We start from the raw sequence: 15,421 nt of genomic DNA on the forward strand, positions 1-15,421 counted from the left end.
AATGCAGAACAGTTATCTTCCCATTGGGTCCTTCAGGGATTGGGGCCTCATGGTCGTGGATGCTGTACCGTAAGATGAAAAGATGGTCCTTCCACTGAGACATTTAAGCTAAATGAAAAGCAAGGAAAAAACCCATCAGTACAGGCAGGGAAATAGGAGGAAAGATGGAGAAAATAACACTGCTCTTGCAACTCAACTAGGCTCATAATGCCTTGGGTATGCCAGCAGCAACCTCTTGCAAACAGCAGCAGAAAGGAAATTGTTGGTAGTGTTCACCACAATGCCACAGGCATTTCCTGCTCTAATTATAGATATTGTGGTATCTTGGGCATGGCACGAGGGGCATCGCACGGACTTGTCGGACTGCTGCCGCCCAGCGAATTGCAGTGTACAAGCCTTAAATGGTGTGGTCGCTGGTGATAAGCGCTGGGGCTTTCCAGTGGTGACCGCTGTAGGTATTTTGTGGTCGGAAGGATGGAAACCACAGCGAAGAGCTTTCAAATTCTCATTTAAAGTGAAAGGTAAAACCAACAGGAGTCTGTGGGCATTTGCAAAGACATCCGGGCTGCTGCATGGGAAACAAAGCAGTCACTGTGGCTGCAGAAAATGCCCATTTTTTGCCAGTGTCCTCAGTTAACAGAACTATTTTTAAAACTAAAAATACTTGTCTCTTTTTTTTTGCATGCAATTTTGTTAAACACTGACCAACATTCTTTATGAAATCCTGACTTTGCTTTTTTTTTTTGGTATAAACTGACCCCTATGGGTCCACAGCTGTAGCTACTGCTCCTGCTCCCTGGTACGTGCCCCAGGGCCAGATCCGTGCAGGCTCCCTCCGAGACAGCTCAAGCAGAGACTTTAATTTAACCTCATGGGGAAAGGATGCTATCTCTCTGTTGCGTTTTCACTTGGGACTCTCAAAACACCTGAGAAATATTAATGACCCGGATGTCTTGGATGTCAGCACGTATGAGAAAGTTGAACATCCCTGAGTGTTGCTGGACAAAGCCAAGTTTGGATCTCACTGATCCGGATGAGAGGTTAACCTGGTGCGAAGGCAGCTCCTCATCCTCGCTTAAGCGGCAATTGCACTGCACTGAATTGGCCTGCCCCGAATGTAGGAGTTTTGCATGGGGCTTTCCTGCTTGCCCTGTATCCGCTTTATGCTTGGGAGAGAATAGAGATGAAGGAATTATGGAGACAAAGGAATTATGTCACATATTTCCTATTTTTGACAATCTAAAAGCCATTTTTAAAACTTTCTTTAACTGAGGCCCCTCGGGCACAGCTTTCCTTCCCTCCCTGGAGAAGCAGGCAGGCGTGGGATGCAGCGTGCCCTCCACCGAGGGCTGCCCGAGGCTCCAAGCCACACTGTCAAGGGTGAGGGAGGAGAGACATCATTCTGCTTGCCTGCAGGAACACATGGGGGAAAACAGCTGGGAAAAAACCCACAGAGCCTGTACCTCTGCCTCCAGCATCCCCAGGGCTTTGTCGAACCTTTTTAAAGGTTCACTGGGCAGCCGTGGCCTGGGAGAGATGAGTGGCTCAGGGACTAGGATGAAACTGTGGGTCCTGAGTGCAAACCATCAGGGTTTGTTGGATGTCAGGGCACCTGAGGACAAGAGCCTGGAAACAAACTCTGCTCCCAGCTGCTCCGGAGGAAACAGCTGGAAGAGAAACCACAGGGGACCCTGCAGAGCCTCCTTCGGCACCGGCAGAGCTGCGCTTTAATGCCTCGTGTTCAAATCTACCCTTTTTTTTGGGGGTGTGCGGTGGGGGCTGGAGTCTGGGATTCATGTGCCAAAGCTGGCAGCCTGGAAAGTAGAGGCTCAAATGTTATATTCCCTGCACAAGTGGAACGGAGCCTATAAAAGTCCTCGTGCTCATGCAATCCATCATCCAAGATGAACAGGGCAGTAAAAGTAATGATGATCATCTCCACTTTATACACAGGAAAGCAGATGGCTGAGGGAGAGAAAGTACGTCTTCTAAGTCCCCGCAGGGAGCACAGCCCGTTTCCCAAGCCAAGGAGATAGCAGGTAAGTGGGTATCTCCTGGGGAGGAGCATTTTCACTGCAGGGGCACCTGCTCAGTGGAAAGGAACCGGACCTTTATTTATTTTGCTTCCTTCTTGGTTTCATGCTTGGAATGTTGGTCTTCTAGCAACTCAGTGCTTTCTTGTTTATATTCTTCTAATTTCAAAGGAAGGTGTTTTGCTGTCCTTTATACAATATAACTGTTTCTCATGTCAAATCCTTAGAAAAGTTTTAAAGTTGCTGTTTGGGGGAGTATAAATAGGCTCCCTCCTCACTCCATGCAGGACTGTAATGCATAAACCAGGTGCGACTCCTGGTTTAGAAATCGAAAGTCTAGGGTATTGCTTTTCCAGACTGAATCTCTAAATAAAAGAGGTCATGTCGAGACTTCGTAACTCAGGCCAGGTAATGTAAGCTAAGAGCTGGGAGCCAAATGGGACTGAAAAAAAATCTTGATGAGTCAAGTATGTGTTCACCATCTCCACCTACCTAGCTATCTATAGATCAGCTATAAGAGGAAATAACTCCTTCCAGAGGGCTGTACTGTCATGCAGGCAATGTATGTCCCTTCACCAGCCCGTAAGTGGTTGCAGTCAGGAGAGGGCTCTACCTCAGATGTGCTGGTGCTGGTTGGTAGGATGTAAATATATCTGTGGATTAAATCATCTCTGGCTCTGCATGGCTGGAAATGAAAGACAGGGGTTTTTTCCAGGTCACTGCTAGTACAAGTAACGCTGCCACTATATTTTCCTTTCTCTGCCTGGGCACCTGAGCATTTTTCAAGGGTCTGTATGCTGCAGGTAATGTCCTTGGTCTCTTTCTTGATCACACACCTACAGAAGACCCAGGGCATTATCCTAAAAGAAACCAGCGGTGGCTTGAGCTGACACCACTTTGGAACAGAGGCTTTTTTTTTTTTCCTTCCTTCCTGAGCCAGACCTTACTATTAAAATGTCAGTCGAGCCATCAATTGCTTGCAGTCCTGCATACAGATTGCTTTCTGCTATTTCTGATGTGTTTATACACACGTGAAGGCATTCGCCGTGCCTGCGCAGCTGGATGAACAGCGGGCTGCGTGACACCCTCCTGCTGTCCTCTAGCGGGTGGATTCAGAAGAGCTCAGGCACGCTGCAAGGCCCCATCTCTGGTAGAAACTCTTTAAGAGTAATTTTAAGAGTAGCAGTCTTGGAAGCCGAAGGACATGAGGTGTCAGTGCCACCACCGCAAGGCTCCAAGTGTCCAGGCGGCCACCACAGCCTCACAGCAAAATCATACTCTAGTCCTCTCTCTACCGTTTGTGTGGACTGCGCGTCTGAAGTAAATGACTGCTGGCTTTTTAAAGCATTTGCACATTGAATGGACATTGCGAATCCACAGATTAGATCGATTCCTCCCCACCGCTGCTTTAAACCAGTGAGAAACTCCTTTGCACGTAGCCCCCTTCACTCACAGCCCCAGCGTGTGCGGGGCGAGGTGAGGTCCCTGGGGAGGAGCAGCCGGGATGGAAGTGGACAGAGCCGCTTTGAAGGGCTGGGGAGGAGGCTGCAGATTGCCCTGCCTGCACCCACCCTCCCCGCTTGCTCGTTCCCACCCGCCGTTGGGGTTGCTGCCACGTGCCGAGCCCTCCTACATACACACACTTGCCTGCAGCAAGCTGAGATGGCCTCTAGGACCAATTTGGTGGCCAGCAATTTTGCCACCCTGGTTTTCTGGAGCTTTCTGCAGCAGGGGAGAGCTCACCTGTGGCTTCAGCAAAGCCTTGTCTGCGGCTGGCCCCTGGGTTTGAGAGACTCCTCCAGTTTGCCAGGATTTGGAGACCATCGACAGCCTTCATCCTGCGTGCAAAACACACTTGAAGTCAGCCCTTCTCTAACATATAAAAAGAACAGTGTGTATGTGTCCGTACACGCATGAGCGTGTTAGGAAACTTCCCAAACACACCCCCCACCCAAGCTGGGCACACTTCTGCCAGAGGAGGAAGGACGGGCGCGCACAAAGGTACCAGATGGCAGCCAAGCTGCTGGCCGGGGGGCTGGCAGTGCTCGGGCACGGCAGGATGAATCGGTGACAGGACCTGTCTGGGGCAGAAATGAATGAGGCAACTATGAGGTATTCTGTCTCCTTGTTCAGTAACTTTTAAGACTAGAAGTTTCAGAAACTGAACTTGCAAAACCTTTGAAAAGCCTAAGAAAACCTACAGTTTAAAATTTTACCATAAGAGGGCAGTCTGATCTAACCACATAAGTAAGTTATCTTGCACAGATTCAAGCTTTTCTTACCAAAAAAAAGGAAAAAAAAAAAAAAAAGAGAAAAAAAAGAGGAAAAAAAGAGGAAAAAAGAGAAAAAAGAAAAAAAAAGAAGACTGATAGGAATGAATGACTTGTCTCAAACTAAAATCTTATATTTAACTTTAGAAGGGATTTTTGCAATTGGTGACATAAAAGGAGTGTAAAAGGGGAACATTTACAGTAAACAGAATTAAATTCCTGCTTTCCTGAAAGAAACATAAAATGCTCTCCGAGTCCCAAACTCAGGAGTCAGAGGGATGAGATTCAACTTTGTACAGCTATATTCTCATTCCAGGAACTCAGGTTTTGAATTTTCCCTTCAGAGGAAATACTACGTGGTCTAACATGGGAAGTGGACCGTGGCAGCACATGCTCATGCTGAAAGAGCAGAGGGACGAGGCAGGGATGGGGCACTATGGCATCTTCAGAGAAGCATTTATAAGGAGCTCTCAGGTCTTGCTCCCTGCTGAGGAGGGTAGGTCCTGCTAAAGGGGGACTGGCAACCACAACCCTCCTAGTTCCTCCTGAGTTTTTCCCAGCGCGTGTAATCTCTAATGTTGAAAAAGCCAGCGTGGCACAGGGCTTTGAAAGGTTGCCTGCTGCTAGTCTGATTGCTGGGGTCTGGAGGAGAAAAATCTCATCCTCTTTAAGCCCCAACTTGTCTTCCTGTGATGTTGGCCAAGGCACTGGTGTCCTCTAAGCATAAGCCACTGATGAATGGATGCAGGGTACTTCCCACAGCATCATTCACTGGCTGCCTCTTGCAGAGTGCCTTAAAATGCTGCCGCTGCTCTTCCACATCAGCTATATAATGCACTGCCACTCCAGACCCTGGTTGCTGTTCTTGACCATCCCCTGGCACAAAAGGTAGGTCCAGGGGGAAAGAGGATTAGAGCTGTGGAGGCTGCTGCCTCCCAAGGTAGTGCTGCAGGACTGGTGGGGCAGCTGGGGAGAGGACAACCCCAAAGCTGTCCGTGAGCTTCAGCTCCAGAGCTGCGAGAGCTGGTGGGATGTCACCTCTTCTTCCCTCTTTTGCTTGGGCATCACAGTGGCTCAAAGCAAGCCCCAAACATCTTTTTGCATAAACATCCTTTTGCTATGCTCTTTATCCAATACAGGGTGCATTTCACACTTTCATTAGCTCAGACAAATACATTTGCTTCATGACGCAGCTCAAGGGCAGCTGTTCAGTCCATAAAAACTGAAGAAAGAGCAAATGTTGTTTGTGTCCCAGTATCACCCTGGAGGGCAAAAATAGTCGATCTTGGCCTTTCCTGGAAGAAGAACCATAGAAGGGGACAAACAGCAGAGCCGGCTGGTGACAGTGTGACATGGGAGCACAGAAGCAGGCTCACTTCAAACCACAGCAGCACTCAAGGGCAGGAGAAGGAACCCCTGGCCTCCAGCCATAGGGCGTGAATTGCTCTTCAAGAGCTGTGCTCTCTGGGCTGTGCTATAGCAGAGCATCAGACTGAGAAAGCTTCTAAAGCTCTTTCTGATGTTATTGAAGCTACAAGCAAAGAGGTTCGAACGTGCTCTGGGAAGGTTTGTCCCCTGGTGTGGGAGAAAAATATCCACACACCTAATGTACTGCAGAATCTCTTTGGGTATAATTTAGATTTTAGGAAAATAAAGTTCTCATGAACCTCTCACAATTGCTACAGCCTTAGAGGGTTGCTAGATAAGTGCCTATGCGTAAATTAAATGTGCTTTAGCTGGGGCAGCGAAATCTGGCTTCATGCGTCGTGAAAATCAGAGAGCAGCTTTGAGTCAGGGCTGATTCTAGTTTAAGTTGCTGATTCTGGGTTTGTGCTGTTTTACCAATATTTATTTGGTGATGAGCCTCTGGGCTGTATGAGTCCCCCCCTGCTCCGGCATGGGGTGATCGTGAAGCCCCATCGTGTTTCCCGCACAGGGCACGCACGCTTGGGCGAGCACACTGCTCCCCGTGCTCGCTGACCCTGCGCTTCGGTGTCCTCAGCAGAGCCCTGCCATCCCTCTCCTGCAGCAACAAGGTGACAAAACTTGTCTTCTGGTAATATGCCCTTAGCTTCTCCTTGTCTTCAGCTCAATCTCTCCAGTATAGGTCAACCTAGAGCTAATTTTGTGTGAGATGAGGTACCGATTTGTACGGGAATGGGCAGGGTTATAGCAAGCTAAAACTGGGCTCTGCCATAGCTCTTGGATGCAAACTTAGCTATGATTTGACTTCGGTAGTTGCAGCTAAAGGTTGTTTGCTGTGCCTATTTCAATGTTGTTTTTCAAGAATGAAAACCAAAAATAGATAAAATATTTGCTATTCCATCCTCAGGTTTGCTTTTACTATCATGTAGAATGCAATAACATAATTTGTTAAAGATAAACCACCAGATACTCAGAAATAACAGCCTGTGGGAGGAAGGAATTGAAAAATACCCAACTTGTTCCACTCCTAATAATCTGAAAAACCCCCACACCGATTTCAAGGTGTTTTGGGGGGGAAGGAGATAGAAGGAATGGGATATTTGACCCCCATGCTATCAGCATGGGTTTATTGTCTGTCATGGCAAAAAAATGAAAAAGCAAGCCTTTTATTTTGAGCTTAAGTTCACAACATGTAACAGTTAATAAAATTGTTCTTGGGAAAATCTGAGGTCAATCAAATACACACACAGTCTTACTGTAATTATTGTGTTAAATACAATTATGTGTTTAACCAGTAGTTAGAAATAGAGATGATCTTTCTTTTGATGAGCAAGAAGAGACAGATCTTTAATGGTAGTGATCCTTTGCCATCTCTGTCTGCCGTTTTACCTTTAAAATTGAGAGAGCAGGCAAATAGCTTCGCAGCCCAAAGGGAGTTTGCAGTTTGCTATAAATGCACACAGAGGCTTCATAAGAGCAAACTGAATTCCTCAGCTGTATACGGGCAGATTCCTTAAATCAGTGCAGTCATGCTCACAGAAGTAAAAAATGGACCTGTCATCTCTGCGGAGCGGTTAGTCCACTGCTACGCTCCCATGGGAAAGGGAAAGGCAATTTTCCCAACCGAAGGAATTGCTCCGTAATGTGAGAGATCATTGAAATGCAAGTAACAAACCAAAACAGATGAAATATGCACAAAGTAAATAGATCAAAGACATTGAGATAATTAATTACCAGCGGTCCAGTTCTCGGAGAAAGACCCTTCATTCACAAAGAAGCCACTGTACCCGATACTTCCCAATATTGGTGTCTACAGCACAGATTTGCTGATGTTTGTTAATGAGTAAAGACAGAATTATTACGCCAGATAACTGGCTGCACTAAAAGTTTATATTCTGTTATGATAATGCCTTGGCCTACAAATAAACTTCACTACATTCATAACATTTTAGTTTAAGAAAAAGCGCCAAGTCCATTTTTGTACTTACTAATGTGGAAGTTTTGATCTCTATCTGCTAATCATTTGTGTGTTTACACAGCCGTTTCAAAAGAAAACTCAACAGCATTTTGAAACCAAATTCTCTTAATTCTTAGTGCCTAGATACCCATCTTTTTTAATCCCATTAGCACAGCGGGAATATTTCTGCTGTAAGGACAGCGAGGTCGGAAAGGATGAAGCCCTGCATTAGTGCTGGCTCTTTGTCTGCCTGCACACTGAGATGGTCTCATCCCCTAAGGAACTGCAGGAATTATATGAAAACATGGACTGAACTTACATTGCGCTGCACGCTCCAATCTGACGGGGAGCTGAGCACCTTGAGGGCACAGTAAGGCTTGTGGCCGCAGGGTGTTCATCCCACCCATCCCCAGCACCTTCTCTGCCACAACCTCTTGACTCCTAAACACTTTATGGGTGGCTGAGGGCACAGGGCTGGAGGTCCAGACCCCGCTGTTTGTCCCACTCCTTAAAGGAAAGCAAACCGCTCTCGTGGGGAGTGGACCGGGATAGCACAGCGGAGTCCAGACAGTGGCAGGGAGATGGGGACAAGTGAGAGGCATGGTCTCTCACGTAGGCAGATGTGAGTGATTTCGGACTTTTGAGGTCCAAGCTCTAGCTCTGTGTCCCCCGGAAGCTCCAACTCCACTTAGGTGAGACCATGGTCTGGTGGAGCTGCCCGAAGGGTGCACGGTGCCATAGATTGGGATTTCACCCACTGACGCAGGACCTCTGAGCCCACCAAGGGACAGGCCAGGCTCGCTGCACCAGCTGTGGAGGGAACGGTGTTAGGGGACAACAAGGGAGGGAGAGGACAACAGCCATGCTTCCCAAACGTCTGGGGAGCAGGAATGGGAGAGAGGGCAGGAGGACCGAAGGGACTTGGGGGCAGAAGGGGGAGAGGCTGCCAGGACCTAAGGGAGGAGAAGAGGGGAGCTCTGGGGTGGAGGGTAGCTCTGACGCGGATGCAGGAGATGGGAAGGCTCTGGGAAAGGGGGGAGGTGCACAGTGCACTGCCCCAGTTGGGAAGCACCAGTGGCTGTGGACAAGACTGAGACAATACCCTGAGAGGGGACAGAGATGGATGTAAGGGGCAGCCTGAGCTCTGCAGCACATGGGACAGGGACCAGGGGCTTTGGGGCAAGGAGGATGTGGGATTCAGGAGGAAGAAGGTGGTGTTGCAGTGGAGTAGTCTTTCCTTCCCCTCTCCTCTCTTTCTCTCTTTCCAAGAAACATGGCACCCCTCACCTGAATGGATGGATGGATGAATGGATAATTGACAAGGGGTGACTGGTTCTTTCTCTTCAAGGATTATCCTCCAAACAAATATATCTCAACTGGCCACATTCAAAACAGATGGGCTTCAAGGTGCTTTCCTGTGAAAATTTGTCACAGATTCTCTCTCCCTTTTAACAACATCTCAGCAACTATAAAAAAAACCCTGGACGAAGTGTTCTCTGTCTATTTATATGAATAAGGGGGCTGCAGCGCATCAACTGTGAGACTTTGGGCTTTGTATCTGGCAAAGACCCCGCCGTTGTCAGTACGTAACTGCATCTCTGGCTTTAACACTCTCCCAGAATAGTGCTCTCCCACCAGGTTACAGAGCCTAAGCCAAGGGATTTAAGGAGCAGCAAGTGATAGGGGACAAGTGAGAAGGCTTAGTTTACTTGGTTTAGCATAGACCTTTAATTTTAGCCACCACAAATATAATAAGGCCTTTTCTTTATTTATCTATGCAGCCATGGGGCAGAAAGGGCAGAGGAGCTTAATAGACTTATTCATGCAAGCAGGGCTGCTGCGCTAAGTCCACTATTTACACACCGCGAATGTATTTCATTCACATTAATGCAACGTGGAGCAAAATGGATGCAAATCAGGTGTCTCCATCTCCACGGCATTACAAAGGCTGAAAATGTGACCAGAGGCCAGCAATCTTTCTATTTTCCCTTCCACAAAACGGAAAGCTCACCAATGCACAAGGGCTAAGTGGGTTTTCCAAGTCACACCAAACCAGAACAAAATTTGCACATGTCCTGCGGCTCAAGGACTGCTAAAAAAATTCTTTATAATCTCTCTGCCTGTTCTATTTTATGCAGAATGATTTCCCAGCTAAGGGAAAAATAGTTCAAGTTTGAGACATTATTAGAATTTTCAAGAATTCCTATTTCCAGGCTCTTGCTTGTGCCAGGCAAATTGGTTTTGCTGAACTTTGGCACAGTTTATACAGAATATTTTAAGGTGTTACAGGAAGACATTTGGGCTGTAGGTTGGCAAAACCTTGGTTCAAGCACAGAAAAAGGCAAAAAAGTAAGTTGTCTCTGCAAGTTGCATCCCTGAGGTGGTTTAACTGTACCAATGCACCTTTCTCCTACTGATACGTGTAAGTCAGAAATGAACTATGATTTTAAGATAATATAAATTAAAAAATCAAGGCCAAAATAGCTGGTTTGTTTCCAGAAGCCTGTGGCAGGGCTGCGGGAGGAGAGGAGTGCTGAATGAGAGGATGCTGCCTTTTCTCAGAGGCGTCCAGCAGCCAGAAAAGACACGGGGACCCTGCCCATGGGACATGCCCAGCTGTCACTGGTCCCCCCCAGCACCTGGGGACACCCAGCAAAAGCTGCTGAAGCCATGACAGCCATCCAGCTGCTTTTCAAGGTGCATTTGTTGCTCCACGCAGCCAGCACCGGTCTGTGCGGTGGCCCAGAGCAAGGCATCCCAGCCGTGCTTGGCCACCGGCGCTGGGGACACTCAAGCTGAGGCTCTGCATGTCCATCAGGTGCCACTGTGGGAGGACAAAACAGTAAAGAACCATTACCTTTCCTGCTCCTGCACCCTGTCCAACACCAGCACCCCTTTCCCTCCAGCTCCGTCACAGCTAAAAATACGCTATTAACAGCCTGCCAGTCCTACTGAGTGAGGATTCCTGAAATAACACCTTTTCCCAGCCCTCTCTGCCCGGAGCAGGGTCATTTGCCAGCTCTACCCAAGACAAGGACTAACCTATACCATGGGAACACCTATTTAAAGAGATACTTTTTTAACTACTCCTTTTCATAGCCAAAGTGCCTGGAGAGAAGCCAGGAGTGACTCTCAGGCATCTCTGAGCCACTGGGTAATTTGGCTGTAGCAGAAGCACTGGGGTGTGGGGGTCAGGGTGGCTGAGGTCTGGTTTTATCTGGCTCACAGTTTTACAGTCATTCTTTCCAGGAATATGTTCAGAACTAGTCTGTATTTCTTTGCTTGGTCATCCTTATTTTCCAGCTGATTTTCTGATATCTGTCCTGGCTCTAACATTGCACATCAAAAAGTCACTGATGAAAAAGTGCAATCTTCATTTTTGTCTTTTACGGATTATCAAGGCCACCAAGACCAGAACACGTGTTTTTCCTACTGCATTAAACGTTTTGAATGTATGCTAAAAATGTTAGTACGTTATTGAAGGGACTGGAATTTTTCCTGCAGGTATGATACCTTTAGGCCGTTTGTGCTTCACACACTATCGCAGGTAAGGGCTTGTTCCATTGGCAGAAACATGCACTTAATGAAATGTTAGTCTCCGTCTTAAGAGAGTCGATACGAGAGCTCAGCAGTCACTCAGTTTTAACGTATCCTATTTTTTCCTCAAAAGCTTTGCCCTGGAGTCAGAGCTGCAGCAAGGCTGGGGCAAGAGGGACGTCTCTCCCCTGAGGAAGACCCTACATGGATGCAAACACACCAAGACCCCGCCAGCTGCTGTGGGCACCTGGGAAAGAAGCCAGGAGATGTGCAGCGAGCAGGAGGTGACAGCAGCAACGAGAAGGAGCCCAAGAAGGAGGAGGAGAGGGCACCAAAGAGCGCCAGGAATAAAACCTCCAGAGATAGAAAGGGACGGTGGGGCAAGGCGCCAGATTTCGTCCTCTCTTTCACACCAGTGTGATTTCACTGATAGCCTAGTCCTCGCTTAAGCTTGCACAGACCCAGTGCAGCAGCCCAAAGCAGCAAGGAGGATCCCCGGGAAGTCGGGGATGTCCCTGGGCGATGCCCAGCAGCAAAAGGTGCACGGGAGGGCAGACAGCTTGGGGGTACTGTGACTGGCACCCTGGCAGCGAGCCGTACCCCACAGACACAGCCCTGTGGGGATCCAGTCAATCCCCGTGGCCCAGGGGGGTCGTGGGCCTGCTTCACACCAGGGTGTTATGGAAAGGTTAGTGGCACAAGCCCTTGCGCTTGGAGAAGCGTCTTACTCCCCTCGACAGGTCTGCAGAAGTTGGCTATAAGCTGGCTGCTCTGCTCTGCTGAGGCAGTATCTCGATGGGGTGTCCACCTCAGGGGATCCCAGGGCTGTTTTAAAGACTTTGGCTTTCCTTTCTGGCTAGCTTTATCATCAGTTGTAGTGTGGTCATTTCATTCTCATTGCATATTATAGGTTAAAATAGTCCCATACTGGCTCACCTTTATCTTGAAGCCTCAGAGAGCCAGTGGGCTGAGTTCTTCTCCTGAAGTTATCAATACCCATGGATAAGGGCTGGAGTTTTGCAGTATAACTTGAACCAACATTGGCTTTCATTTGGATTTCTCAATTCAGATATAACTTTGTCAATTTGAAGATGCTAAGGTAGCAAAGGGCACGTTCCCAGGTAGCTGCTCCCAACGCGTAGGCACAGGCTTTCTTGCTGGATGTTGGCAGGGTCATATTGCATATCCACAGGCTGTGTCTCAGGGGGACAGAGCACATTCAAGGCAACAGACCTGATGAATAAAGTTCCACATGCAAGGAGATGGATCCATATGGCTTTCCAGAAGGGAAGGATTTTGGGCGGGGGATCGCTGGGCTGAGCAGGACCCTGCGTGCCAAGTGTCCTTGAACCACGCTGTGTGCCATGGAACTCATTGACTTGGCTAGGAGGTGAGTGTGCTCCGTTCCCACTGCTGTCCTCACCACCTTGCGGGACCATGCCCGTATTTTGACTCCTAAACGTGTGTCCTCAGCGTGGCTGGGCGCTGGTCCCAGCCTCTCCAGCAAGCAGAGCGTGTTGTTCCGCCTGTCTGCTCGCAGCTTTCGCCTTTCTTCTGTCCTCCTGCTATTCTATCGCTACCATAAAATGCAGTTCTGACCTTTTTGTCCTCGGCAAGCTATTCATTTAAAATACAAATGCTGTCCTCAAACAGCAGTCATTAATATGAGGCAGCAAATTCTTTTCTTTGTTCTTCATTGTTGATTTCCCCCCATTGGGAAACTGGGTGGCAGGAGAACTGCATAGCTGCAGGAGCAGCTTGCTAATTGCATACTTTCAAATACTAATTTGTATGGGTTTGTTTGGTTATAAAGGGAAAAAGAACCAAGCCAGGGGGTGATAAAAAAATGTCAAGGTTATAAACCCCACAGAAGCTCTCTGGCCTGGAATTTTTATTAATTCTTTAAATGTAAATTGCGGGCCCACGGCTGCACATCCGTGCCTCCCGCCGAGCACCAGGTAGCGCGGTGCAATTTGCCCTGCGGACCTTCGGCACAACACTCAACCCGAGGAGCTGAGCTCTGCCCTCGGCTGCCTGGGGGCAAGGCCGGCGAGATGCCAGCCAGGCCGCTGTTCCCATTGCGGGCATCGCTCCCAGCTTGCGCCCGGCTGGATGCGAGCAGGAGCCGGACCCGCACCCAAGCTGGGTCAGATGGTGGGAGGGGGCTGCGGTTTGGAGTGCTATCACGGTGACATGTCTGTGATGGTCTAAGGAAAGAGGTGAAAGACGGTACACATCAAGGAGTGACAATTTTTACTAAACCAAAGGGGATAGCTGAAGAAAAGACAAGTCTTTGGGGACCTGTGCTGAGGCTGCTGCTCAGAGCTTCCCCTAGCTGTGTGAACCTCTCAGCCCTGCCAGGGAAAATGCTTACTAAACGTGAACTGCAAGTTTTCACCATTTTGTAAAGGAACTGGAAGATTTCTTATGGAAAGCAAAACAAGACTTATGGATATTCAGCTCTTTTAAGTGCTGAAACCCTTGGGTACCAGCTTCTGATAGGTTATTAGGGATGGTTTTTTGAACAGTTGTCTTTTTTGCCCACTTCCAGGTTTTTTTGCCATGCATGATGTCTTTCTATAGGTTCTTCCTTGCCACCAACCAACGTCTGCCACTTTTCTTCTCTTTTTAAAAGGATATTTCTACATGCTCTCTTCTAAGAAGTTCACAATGCCCATGCATGGTACTCACGCATGGCAGGGGCATTTCTGCCTACAGCAATCAGATCTGTCCCATCTGGACATTATCATCACTTTATCTCCTTCCCCGTCTCTGTTGCTTGTAGTCACAGGTTTGGAAGGCAGCAAGTGTTGAAGGGACGAGCACGGCACGGGGACCCACGATTCACTGTCATCCTGGTCAGAGCTGCCACTGTATCAGCAGCTAAAGATACTGGAGGGCTCCAAGGTTGTGAGTGTGAGGGAGGCAAAGTCAAGGAAAAAAATGATTAACCATGTTATTTTGTGTCTTTTTGCATGGGAATGGTAGCTATCTCTGTTTTTTTGCTCTCTTGTTATCACATTACATGATACAGTGTCAAAATGGACTTGATAGTTTACCACTCGCATTAAAAATATAAAATTGTTTCCCAGTATATACCACAACAGGCCACTGGTTTTTTCCCTCCTCTGCTTAATAAAGTAATCACGGTTGCATGACAGCACCAAGGGAAAAAAAAAAGCATGCAGAGGCACTAGCTCTCTCAAAAATAACTTATATTGCATTTCATTGCTGAGGAAAGGTCAGAGTCGTGGCCAAGTCACGCCGTTCGAGTGGGTTTATGGTGGAAAGCACCACAACTGCAGGACAGTGCAGCAACAAACCCAGTATCTAATTATAACACATGCGAATGTTATGTTGGCTGGGAAGTGATACCTGTAGGTTGCTTCTCAGTTTATAATGGGCGACACAGAGAATCCCTTGACAGGAATCTTTGGTTTTTTGAGTTATGTGATGCTTAAGATAACTGACCAATTAATTTCCTTAACTGGAAGAGAAAGGATGAGTCAGTAACCTTTGTGGCTCATTATTACTAAAATAGTGTTTATTCAAGGAGCGGCAAGGAAATAATTGGAGTGGCCGTCAGTGCTCAGCAGCTTGCGAGTCATTAGGATAAACCCACTTGGCCGCAGCGAGTAAGACCCATAGCGCCTCTGTTTTGCAATAGGCGACGCTTGCTGGCTCTCAAACCTCCGTGCTCTCTTGGTGAGGGATCCCCCCTGCCCAAAGCCTACAAGAAGTGGGCGGTGGTGGGCTCCAGATCCACACTTTACATTTTGTCACAGCTTTTATGTGCTCTGGAAAACAGAAGGTGGGTGGATTTATAAACCATAGAGTTTGAAGTGCCTTACTACCATGTATTACCAGTTCTTAGCAGCCTTGTTTCACGGCAGCTAAGCTGCCACCAGCAGGCCGGGTGCTAGTGCACGTGGTCCCCGGGACTTGGCTTCCTGCAGCCACAGGGAGGGCTCTGCCTCTGCCCCGTTGTGTCTGCTGCTTGATGGTGGCCTGCTGGTGGAGGGGACAGGCTGTCCAACCTTCTGCAAAACCTGTGTCAGCACTGTGGCATCTGAGAGTTGTGGTGGTCTCACCATGTGAGTGCTGCTGGTCATGAACGCCCAGCCCCGCTCTGCTCCTGAGTAATGCCAGGGAAATAAAATAAAATCCTCCAAGGAAGACAAGGATGATGACCCTTCTTC

The sequence above is a fragment of the Grus americana genome, chromosome 1 (assembly GCF_028858705.1).
Source record: "Grus americana isolate bGruAme1 chromosome 1, bGruAme1.mat, whole genome shotgun sequence".
Taxonomy (NCBI): Eukaryota; Metazoa; Chordata; class Aves; order Gruiformes; family Gruidae; genus Grus; species Grus americana.